Below are 12,024 nucleotides of genomic sequence, written 5' to 3' on the forward strand. Positions count from 1 at the left end.
AAATAAATATTCTGGTCATTTTCAGTCATCCAAGTAATTAGTGTTGTGCATGTCACATCTATAGTTGGTAGTCTATTTAGTTTCAAGGGGATTCTCTCTATTGAGTAAATATTATCTAGTTCTAATGGATGAAACACCTCTCTTTAAATTGTTAGCCAAATTGGCTCATCTTTATCTGTAGACCCCATATAATGGGCAGCCTTCTTTAGGATAGAGCCCCTATGTTATTTAATAAGATCCGGATAACCGAATCCTTCCTGTATTTTACGTATCATAATATATCTAGGGATTTTCGCTTTCCCCTTCTCACCCCAGAGAAACCTCTGGAATGTATTATCAATTTTTTTAAATAGTTTTTTTTTTTGGTAAAAAGCAAGGGAAGTGACTGGACCAAATATAATACATTTGGTAATAAAGTCATTTTAATGGCATTAACCTTGGCCCAAATTCCTAGGTTTAAGTTCTCCCATTTCTCGATGTATTTAATTAGATCTCCAATCAAAACTTCTACATTTAGCTCAACAATTCTCTTCAGATCCCTAATAAGATATATTGCTAAATATTTAACCTGTGAATCTGGCCATTTACAATTCCATTCTTCAAAGACACCTCTTCTACACCTCTCTGAGAGCAGGAAAACCTCAGACTTTTCTCAATCTACTTTATGTCCTGATAGTTTACCCACTCTTTCAAATGCTCTTTTCAAAGCATTACTTCCCTCCCCTGGATTTGATAATACAAACACCATGTCATCTGCATATGACAATACTTTAATTTCCGTGTCCCCAAATGTAAGACCCCTAATACGGTTTTCTCTGTGCATATATGCAATAAAGGTTAAATAAAAACGGCGACAGTGGTCATCCCTGCCTCGTACCTCTTTCAAGTTTGAATGAGGCAGAAGCCTCATTGTTGACCCAAATCCTTGCCATTGCGTCATTACGCAAAAATCTTATTGCCTGTAAAAATCGTAATCCAAATCCCAACCTATGTATTGTTGATGCCACAAATGCCCAATTCACTCAGTCAAAAGCCTTCTCAGCATCTATAAAAACAAGTAGTTTCCTGAATCACATCTTTGTGGAGTCCCAATATATCAATAATAGTCCTGATATTGTCATACCCAAATCAATTCCTCATAAAACCCACTTGTGATTTATGTATCAGGTCCCCAATACATTTATCTAGTCTATTAGCCAATACTTTTGAGAATATTTTAACATCCACGTTGAGTAATGAAACGGGTCTATAATTTCCACACTTCTTGTGATCTTTACCTGGTTTCGGAATTAGTGTTATAAGAGCCTCCTTCATTGAATGACAAATGGTCCCCTTATAAATAAAATCATGAAATAATGCACACAAAAATTGAGCTAGTATAGTCCCAAATGATCTATAAAACTCTGATGGTAAACCAAGTAATCCCAGCGATTTGCCAACATTAAGTTGTTCAATGGCCTGTAAAATCTCTCCTAGTTCAAACTTTGCATCCAATGCATCTCTATTCTCAATATTTAATTTGGGAAGGTCTAAAGTGTAAAAAAAAGTCTCCAACTCTGACACCGATGGGAAGGTATCCTCTGTGTATATAGTTTTATAGTAGGAGCGAAAACATTGGCAAATGTATGTGTTTTTATACTATATCACTATATAACTATATCACCTTGCGCATTCTCAATATTCTGTATAAATGGTGATTCCATCATCCCTTTCAACGTATTAACCAGCAATGTACCACTTTTGTCCCCATTCTCCCAGTATTTTCGCCTAATAAAAAAGACCCTTTCAGCCATCATATTAGTTTTGTGCTTCAGATCTTCCTGTGCACGAGACATCTACAGGTGGTCTTCTAAACGTTTTGTTCGTGCATATGTGGAAGTTTGATTTTGACCCATTCACCGACTTTGAGACTTTTAAGTTTAGGTGCTTTGTGGCATTGTGTGTATTGCACCTTTACTCAGTCCAACTGGACCTTTTGCACTTTATCCTTTATACCTTGGATGCCGGCATCAATATGGGTGTTCTGGAATGTTCCCAAGATGGGTTTAATATTTGGAGTTGCAGGCAGCCTTATATGAGGGTAAACCAGGTAACCCCTGTGATAACATACACAGTGACCATGCAGGAATTATGGGATGCTAATGGCAGACAGTCCATGCTCATATAGTGAGCAGGATCATTTCCTTGATGAACCTATTGGAACGTTCAACTAAGCCATTGCCTTTGCGGTGGTAGAGATCAGCCTTGCAGTGTTGTTTCCTAAATTTTCATTTGAGATGAATTGGCCTCTGCTGCCCCATATCAAATCAAGAGGATATTACTACCTCTGAAGAATGTCTGTCATGATCGTAGTGGTGAGGAATGATGTAATGTTGCTAAGGCAATGTGCTTCAATCCATTTGAAGGAATGAACTGTTAAGACCACAGGATACTTGTTTTCATGGTACATATCTAGGGGACCTACAACGTTGATGTTGACCTTTTCCCACACTCTCCCAGTCCACTATACACGTCTCACATGACGTGCCTGTGAGATAATTTCTTGTTCCTTTCTCAACAGGTGTGGCATAAGGATATGTTTGGTGATGTCCAAGTGGCCTTCATGCCCCCATTTCAAGCAGGGTTTTGGGAAAGAACCTTTAGTCATACGCTTGCCCCTCTCACTGGTAAACTCTGTTTTCTAAGTAGTTAGTTTTGTACTTTCCAATATAGCCATAGAAAACCTGAGTGTAGATTCTTCTCAAAATGCCATCCAACCAGGCGGTATGTATTTATGGCCATATGTGGGGGGTGTTTAGAAACCTGCTCTAGCCATATAGATTATGTGAATCTTTGATCTGTGTTATGAAAAGCATATTTGACAGTGAACAACGAACATACATGTTTGGCCCAATCCATGTTGTTGATGGCTAGGGTGGAATGTCTGGAGTGGAAGTTGTGATGATTCACCAGTTCTCGTCACCTCTCCCCAGAGAGGAGCCTTTTCCTATGAGGCGAGGGAGATGAGGCTGCTACCCAATAGTCCCCCTAGGGGTGGTAATATGCAGGAGGACCTCATAGGAAGGGACTCCCCTCCTGGGGATAAGGACATCCACCTGGTGAAAAGTCTCATATAAACCGTGTCACATAACCCCCTACTCTCATAGTCACCATTTTCTCCCACCATTGATAGTCGAGCCTTGTGTTATTGTAAAGCCAGGATTGTGGCAAATGTAAAACATAGTGGGACAAAAAAGAACACAAGAAGCATATGGAATAACCATATGCAAAGCCAGCCAAGTACTCATCTCAGGAGGCTAGCTCTAATGCAATGCACTCGCCTTGGACGACGCGGAGCAACAGAGGTTCGATCCTCGGGTCAGCGCTTAAAAATCTCTGGGTATTAAGCGCATTATAAATAACCAATTACAATAACAATTACTGTAACAAAGTGGCTCATTGGAGGCATGAAGAATGGCAAAGAGATTTTCCAAGATGATGTTGACCTTATGCCAGGGTGGAGTCAACAGTAGAAAGCAAGAACAGACTAAGGAGATCGCACCGTGAAAGCCAGGAGTACGCGAACAAGACCTGGGAAGCTGCAGCCGAAGCAGACCCGTCTGTCCAGGAGAGGGTCAAGAAGAACAGGACGTTGCCGGACGTTCCTGGGAGCTGGCAGGGAAGCGACTCACTTGGTGGTGGCGTGACCGCAGAAAGGGGGACCGTTGGGTCCAGAAATGATGCTGAGACCACCAGCCTGCTGCATAGCTGCACAGGAAGCAAGAAGAAGGAGGCGAGGCCCCTGTGAAGAACTGGAGCTGTGTCCTCAAGGTACTGCAGGTAACTGGAAGAATGGCAGGAAGACTGGGTGGATTCCAGAAAGAGGCCCAACTCAAACTGGGTATATCAGCAGCCATCTCCCTCATAGCAGTGGCCAATCCAATACCACTGCTCAAGCAGAGTACTTCTTGAGTCCTCTCTCATTGCAGTAGTCCACCCAACAGCACTGCTTAAGTAGAGTGGAACTGGAGCCATCTCCCTCCTCACAGTGATTCACCAAATACCTCTGTTAAAACAGGGCATCAGGAATTGTCTCCCTCATTGCTGCGGCCCAACAAACGTCATTGATCATTGAGAAGCCCGAGAGCTTTAGGATACAATCCCCTCAACACGATATAGAAACCAGTAGAGAGAAATACAAAAAAGATACAGAGAACCCTTAAAAAGATATCCATCATCACAGTGGTAAATGGAAGCCAAATAGGGCTATGAGGTTTTCTACTTCCTGGAAGGAGTTTAAGAGACTAATACAAGTTTTCTGCAAGAGGGTTTAAAGGCCACTGTGGATAACATTGATAGAAAGGTCAGGAGAAGGGAGTCATTCCCCTGGTCCCTTTTGACAGGACATTCTCACGGTGAAGGAAACACAACTTCACTTTAGTTAAAGACTTAAGTTTATAGTGTTAGGGTTAGATACGTTGGTTTCTGACAGAGGACGGAGAACATTTCATTTTGACGGACCTTCTGACAGCTCACTAAAGTTTTCCTTGGTTGAGGCAGGGCAAGCCCCGTTGAAGTAGAGAGAGGGTTTCTTGAGTTACACAATACAGGTTTATAGCCCACAAAATGACCCCTTCTTGTCAGTCTCCTTCTTCTACACCCTGACACATTCCACCTCTCCTTTTCACCAAGCAGTGGTATGTGCGATGTTGAAATAGAATTCTGGGAATGTTGCCACCCGTCTAGCCAGTCTGGAGGACACCTGACTGGTGCCCGTAGAGATAAGTATGTAGATCAAAAGCTTGTGATCTGTGCAGAGTTTGTACTGTTTGCCCAATATGTAGGTGTTAAAATGTTCAGTGACCCATGTACATGTCTGCGTCTTCCATTCGATAACCAAACAGCTATAGTCAGGGTCTGCCAGTGATTCGAAGACCAAGGCAACTGCATGTTTTGAAGTTTTTTGCAAACTGCCTCAATACAGCAATCAAATCATAAACACTGGCATCAACAGCTAGTCTGGTGGTAGCCTGGGACTGGAACAGGTTTAATCGTATGATCTTGAGAATGTCAGATTTTATGGTATCAAATGCAGTTTGGCTCTTTTCCATCCATTTTTACATAGCATCATTTTTCACACGGTGGTATGTTGGATTTAAGTTTATTTGGTAGAACCTTCCACGAATATGGCTAAATATTCTGTGAGGCCCTAAATGAGCCCAAATGGTCTTCCAATTGGAGGTGACTGGAGCAAAACCGACAGGCGGACCCCTAGAGGAGAGGAGATCCTTCAAACAGGTGCAGGTGACTGGAGCGGACCGGTACACAGCCTGCAGAGAAGAGGAGATCCTTCAAACAGATGCGGCTGCGGTGAGGCCAGCTGCACAGGAGGCACCGGAATGAGGCGCGAGGAATCTGACAACAAGGGAACAGCTCCAGGGCTCCAGAAGAAGAGGCATCATGAAGAAGGATAGGTTCTATCCGACATTGAATTTGCCATGTTTTGTGTTTTCCTCTATCTACGTTTTATTATGACTTCTATCATGTAATATAATTTTCTATTTAACGTGGGAAAGTAACAAGTACTTTTTGTGTTATGTTCGGACAAAATTGTTTAGGGGCATTGGTTTGCGCTCATTCTGTGGGTACACGACATTGAGGCTTCTCTAGCCCCAATCATTTTCTGTTGGTTCTATCGCATTCGATTATGCTGGTTGGGTTGTCGCAGTGCTCCTCATACCTCAATACATCATATTTAAACTACCCTACATTTACCAGGCTGTGCCCGCTCTTTCATTCGGGCCAGACTGGTCTTTAGTCATAGGTGCCGGTGCCTTTGGAATGGCCTCTGCCATCGCTCCCTTTGGTTTCACTCCTGCAGCTCAACGTCCATAGCCCAGGTATCCCACACTGTGTTGCAGAAACTGGCACTTGTCCTAATGCAAAGGCATTAGGACAACTGTCCTGGCTCTTCCTTAGTAACCGTTCTATGGTGCTGTTATGCGTTTCCTCTGTCATGCTTTACACAGGCATAGCATCCTGAACAAAACAAGGACATGACTGAGGAGACGCTGGCCCACAGAGGCCACAGAAGACAAACTCAATGGCAGGGGTGTTGATAGGTCTGGAAAAGATCAGGGGCTAAGCTAATTTCGGGACTGGTGGGATTCGGAGCTAGCTATAGCCTTTTGGTTGTATTCCCTGAGCTTCTATCCAGGGCTAGAACCAAAAGACCCGGGGCTATAGCCCCCTCGCTCCCCCCTCCACCCCCCGCTAGCAACGCCTCTGCGTGAATGGCATATTGATGTACTGAAACCCCAGCAGGGGAACCAAATGCTGTCAAGCTACTTGAATAAAACCGGTGCGATGTGTATCTAATGGCACACATCACACAGGGCCATTTTGGTAAACAATGTTCCATTACTAAGAAGCAGTATTCATTTGGGGCAATGGGTAAGGGGAAACTGCAATCACGACTGCTGTCAGGCAATCGTGGTCCACACAAAGACACAGACCCTTACCGTCTGCTTTTCCACCTGGCTAAGCAATTTGGTGGCTTTTTAATGGCTCTATTGTGTGTCCGCCCATGTGGCCTTGCAGCAATTCCTTCAAATCTTTGCATGCCATAAGGGACATGGGCCAAACACAATATTTCCCTGGATTGGCCCGTTTCTGTCGGACAATATTATGAATGTAGTGCTTAAGGAAGTCTCCTTTTTCACTAAATACTGAGTTGCATCTTTTAAAAAGACACCCACAAGGTGTTGTTTGGACTGTGAGCGCCTGCTCAGCCGTGCTTGGATCCACTCATATTTGGAACAGTCACTGGGTGTACTATTCCATGACCCACAAGTTGTTATGTAATGTTATATCGTTTTTATATAACACTCAAAACCCAAGTGCATCAGAGCGCTCCACGCCTCAAAAGAGGACACAAAGAACTCAATTACAGATTAGGTTCAAGTCTGGGGGAATCACTGTTTTCTTATTGTTCCTCCTTTTTTCTCCTATAGACAATGGGCCTCATTACGAGTCCGGCGGTAACCGAGGCGGTAAAACCGCCTGGTTACCGCCGGACTCGTATTACCATTCCGCCTCCGTGATTCCGGAATTACAGGGGCATTACAACCACGGTTTCCCGGGAATCACGGAGGCGGAATGGTGTTAATCCCCATTCCCATTGAGTCCTATTGGACTCAATGGGAATGGGGATCATGGAAACACTGGCAGCATCTTGTAATGCTGCCAGTGTTTCCTCGTCCGCCTGCAGGGCGATTTGTAATGAGGCCCAAATGTTTTCTGTGGTGCTCATTTTGCAAGTGCCACAGAGCCTGTGGCACAGAGAATGTGTTAAGACAGATGCACATTTAATGATCGGTGGGGTTTGTGATTCTCTGCCCTGCCTCAAAACATTGGTTTAACGTCAGCATGTATTTTCAAGATGGCGTTAAACGGCTGGATTGTTCGGTTATCCACCTGACTTTTGAACTGGTGAAAGCAGGCGGATTCCTATTGTAAATGCCTCTGGTAGTAGTTAATTGTGGGAGGCATTTACACTTTTCCACAAACAGAGGAAAAGTAAGTAGTAAAGGTAGTTTAGCCTGTATTTTACCCTTTAGATTTTCGCAGTAGTGACTGGTTGATGGGGGGCACAAGGAGAGTTGATACGTTCAAGACTTATTCTGTTGACAATTCAGACCCCCCCGAGTGTTGTCTTTGCCGGAGGTTTGTCACATGCTGGAGTGAATGTTAGCCTGACAGACACTTTCCTACCCAAAATCATTCCAACATTTTTATTTTGTAGTTGGTGTTTCACAGTGGCCATCTTGGACTGGGCACATCACTTCCAGGGGCCATCTTGGATTGGTGACATCTCATCCTGCAGCCATCTTGGATTTGATTAATCACTGCCTGTGGTCATCGTGGAGCAGCTCAATTTTCAGCCAAAGGGCACAAGAGACTCCTCTGGGAAAACCAAAAAGGAAGAAATCGCCACATCCCAGCAACACCAGGGACAAAATCAGAGAGACCAACCACTGATGGGCTCAGCGATCAGATGATAAGAGCATGTGTCATCCCTTCTGAATCGACTAGGGCGTCCAGCCATGGGTGCCCCAGTTGAGGGCGGAACAGTGAAGGGTGAAAACCAGCCATTGACGAGCCTCGTTACCTCTTTGCCTATGTGTTTTTACTTTGCTGTGTCCTGCTACTTTTCTGTAAGTATTGATTAATGCTTATTCTCAGCTTCACCCTCTCCATGTACTTCTCATGCTAAATCTTCTTTTCCCTCCTACTTCTCTCTTCACTCTCCTTGGCTCAGAACCATCTCAACTCTCTTCCCATCCCTATCCTCTCTTCTCCTTGATGTCACCTCTCTTATCGCTCCACTACTCTCTCTATTCCCAAAACCTACTCCAAGCTTAACTTCCATTGCAATCCCTCTTCTCGCATCTACCCCCAGCGCCCCAGTTTCTAAAACTCAACATTTATATGCTTCTACATCTCACTCTCTTTCTATTGCTCTTTGGAATGCACTGTTTGTCCACAATAAAACCTCCTTTACCTTTTACTTCTCATTCTCCTTCTCTTGACCCCATTACCCTTCCCGAAACCTATATCTTTCACACTGACTCTGCAATCCTTGCTGCCCTTCATAACCCTGCCTAGACCTTCAATCAGTCTCCCTGCCCCACCGGCAGGGATGGTAGTGTAGTGCTATTTTCAACCTCCGAACTTCCTAGCTCTCCTACTCCCCTACAGCCCGCTAATTCTGGCTCATTCCAATATACACTCCATATTAACTGCCCCCTATGGCATACATATTATATGTCTCTACTGGTGACCTGATCTGGTAGGTCAGTCCTTTGACTAGATCACCCAACTAATTGACTCTATCCCTACCAATCACCACCTCATTGTCATTGGTGACTTCAACCTCCCCTCTCTCTCTGCTGCTCTATCCATTGACTTTAACTCTCTTCTACTTAACCACTCACTCTCTTCTGTCCACTCTCTGCCCACCCATTCAAATGGAAACTCCCTTGACCTTATTCTCATCTTCTTGCAACCCTCCACCTCTAATATCTACACTGCTCTTTTTCCCTACGATGCCTCAATCATTTTTACTCCAATCTTCACTCCTGCTTCTTCTTCACTCTTTCCATTTAAGAATATTACTAAGTGCAAGTTTCCCTCTTCCAAACTCCTTAACACTGACCTACACCACTCTCCTCCTATTCTGAACTCACCTTTCAATCGACTGAAGAAGCCTTCCCAAACTTTAACACTGTTCTTTTTGCTCTCTCCTCCTCTCACTTCCCTCTTACTACACTACTCCTAAATCCTCCCCTCTATGGTCCTGGATTACACCGCTCATCTGCACCCTGAAAAAAACAATGTGGAAAAAGCTTTGCACTTGGAGAAATTAAAGACACCCCTCAGATCTACAGCTCTATCTCACTGCTCTTCAAAACAAGTCCTCTACTCTTGACTCCGCCACACATGACTACTATCTCTCTCTCTCATTTCGTCTGAATCCTCCCAACCTCCAAAAGTCTCTCAACTCAGTTCTCTCACCTCCTAAACCCATCTCTATCTCGTCTACTCTTTCTGCAAATGATCTTGCCCACTACTTTGCTTATAATATTTCTACCGTTCACAATACCCTTGCTACTTACCTTCTATCCCCTCGTCCTGCTCACGTTTCTCCACCACTCCTATCCTCCTCTTCCGCTAATATGTCTTCCTTTGCCTCCACCATCCCTGATGAGATTCTTGCCCTACTCTGCAAGGCTAACCCTTTCTGTGCCCCTACTGATCCCATGACCCCGCACATTGTGAAGCACATAGCTCCTAGTGCTGCTCCGCATCTTGCTGCTTCCCTCATCAACTCCTCTCTTGACAATTATACTTTTCCCTCCTCATATAAGACATTTATTGTTATCCCTCTATTGTTTGTTATAACACATTTTTTATTAATTTTAAACCTATAACAATAATTAGCACTAGTATCAATACGCAGTTGAAGAAAACGCCACAGTGGGCAATGCAGAAAATGGTGTCTGCTTTGGTGGGTGACCAGATTTACTGTGACTTAAACGGGCAACCATGTGCATTATAGATTCTTTTTCCGAGTGACATCCAAATATCCATGTCTACGGCCCATTTAAGTGAAAGAGGTTTCCCCCCAGAATACCAACAGCAATCATTTCTGCTCATAGGTTGTATCCTCCCCCATAACTTTCCAATCTGTCAAGGATTCTCATCCAAAAACTGCATATCTGCGAGCAGTTCCATATTATGTGAAAAAAAGGTCCCTTCCTTGTCCTTGCACCGCAACACTACGCGTGTTCGGTCCGCCCCACCTAAAGAGCAGTGTATGTGGATAGTACACTTTAGGGAGGATTTTAAATTGGACTAGTCAGAGTTTAGAATAGATCGCAACCTCCCGTGGGAACATCAATGCCTCTGCCCAGACTTCGGATCTATAGGGCCCACATCAGCTTACCATTTGGCCTTGAGATTGGACAGTTCATGGGTAGCAAATGGGGTTATAGGGTGGAAGGGACCTTAAAGGGGATTCATCCTGGTAGAATGCTTGTCTCTAGTGGGAACTAGGGTGGAATCTCCCTAAAGGTATCTGTCAGTATCTGGAAAACCGTGAGTGAGTTGAAGATCAAGGAAGGAAGTCAGCTCACCCTCCCTTAACATGTCCTTTAGAACAAGGAAATTTGACCTGGCCCATACTGTTAGCATACCAATCTTGTTCACTTTGGGTAGCCTCAGATTATTCCACAATGGCTGCACCAGTGTAAGTCTATCTCCCATCCATTACTTTTGTGCATGTTCCTCCATGTTCTGACGGTGTGTTGTGTCAAGCTCAGAAGAGCAAAGTTCCCTTTCCCCGGTACAGGAGCTGGATCGGATCAGTCCCTTGCATACATGCCCTCTCAGCTTTAACGTGAGGCAGTCAAGGATCGCTGTGCAACCAATCGTTTGCCAACCTTAATTGGTTTGCGCAGTAAAAACATCATATGCTGGGTAGTCTGATGCCTCCCTCCCATACCAAGCTTTGTAATGTAGATAGGGCAATTTGAGGTTGGAATCCCCCATATAAGTTCTCTGAGAACTGTATCAACCTTATCAAATTTCCATTTAGGGAACAAGTAGGGGTGCCTTGAAGAATGTATGTGTTATGTTATGTTTATTTGTAGAGTGCACAAACTCCCGAAGGCACCAAGGAAGGCACCAAGGTGCTAAAGAGTGAACAAGAACCTAACAGCCAGAACTTAGAATACAAATGTCTTTAGTAGGCGATGAAAGACGAGATGATCAGTGGTCTTGCGCAGTAGCAAAGGGAGAGTGTATCTGGGTGTATCTGGGTAGCATCATAATTTTAAATAACGCAGCCCTCCCCAGCACGGTTATCGGAAGAGATTTCCAATGCTTCACATCTTGCTGAAATTGTTCTGTGATGGGATGTAGATCAATCGTGATAAATTGTGAAGGATCCACATCTGTAAATATGCCCAAGTACTTGAAAACGACATGTGTCATCTGCTCAGGGCAGTCAGGAGGGAGAGCAAGGTCGCCCCCCTGTATTGGGAAAAATATGGGTATTTTTACAGTTTACCTTGAGTCCACTGAATATCTCAAATTCTTGGAGTGTTCTCGTCATGATGGGGCATGAGTGCATTGGGTCGCCCAAATATATCAAGACGTCATCAGCGTATAATGACACTCTGTCTTTGTGTACCATTGGCCAGAGAAAACCAGCCGAAGTGGGGTCTGTTCTCAATGGTATCGCTAGTGGTCCGATGGCCAAGGTGAACAGAAGAGGAGAAAGTGGGTATCCATGTCTAGTTGCAAGTCCCAGGGGGAAACAACAAAAGGTCGCCACATTTACCCTGACTGGTGATTCGTAAAGCAAACGGGTCCAGCGGAGGTAGTTTGCTCCAAAGCCCATTATTGCCAGTGTTTCCCATAAACAGTCCAAAACCACCGAATCAAATGCCTTTTTGAAATCAATAGCGAGGACAGCAAGCG

Source organism: Ambystoma mexicanum, chromosome 8 (assembly GCF_040938575.1).
Source record: "Ambystoma mexicanum isolate Mex_15411 chromosome 8, UKY_AmexF1_1, whole genome shotgun sequence".
Lineage (NCBI taxonomy): Eukaryota > Metazoa > Chordata > Amphibia > Caudata > Ambystomatidae > Ambystoma > Ambystoma mexicanum.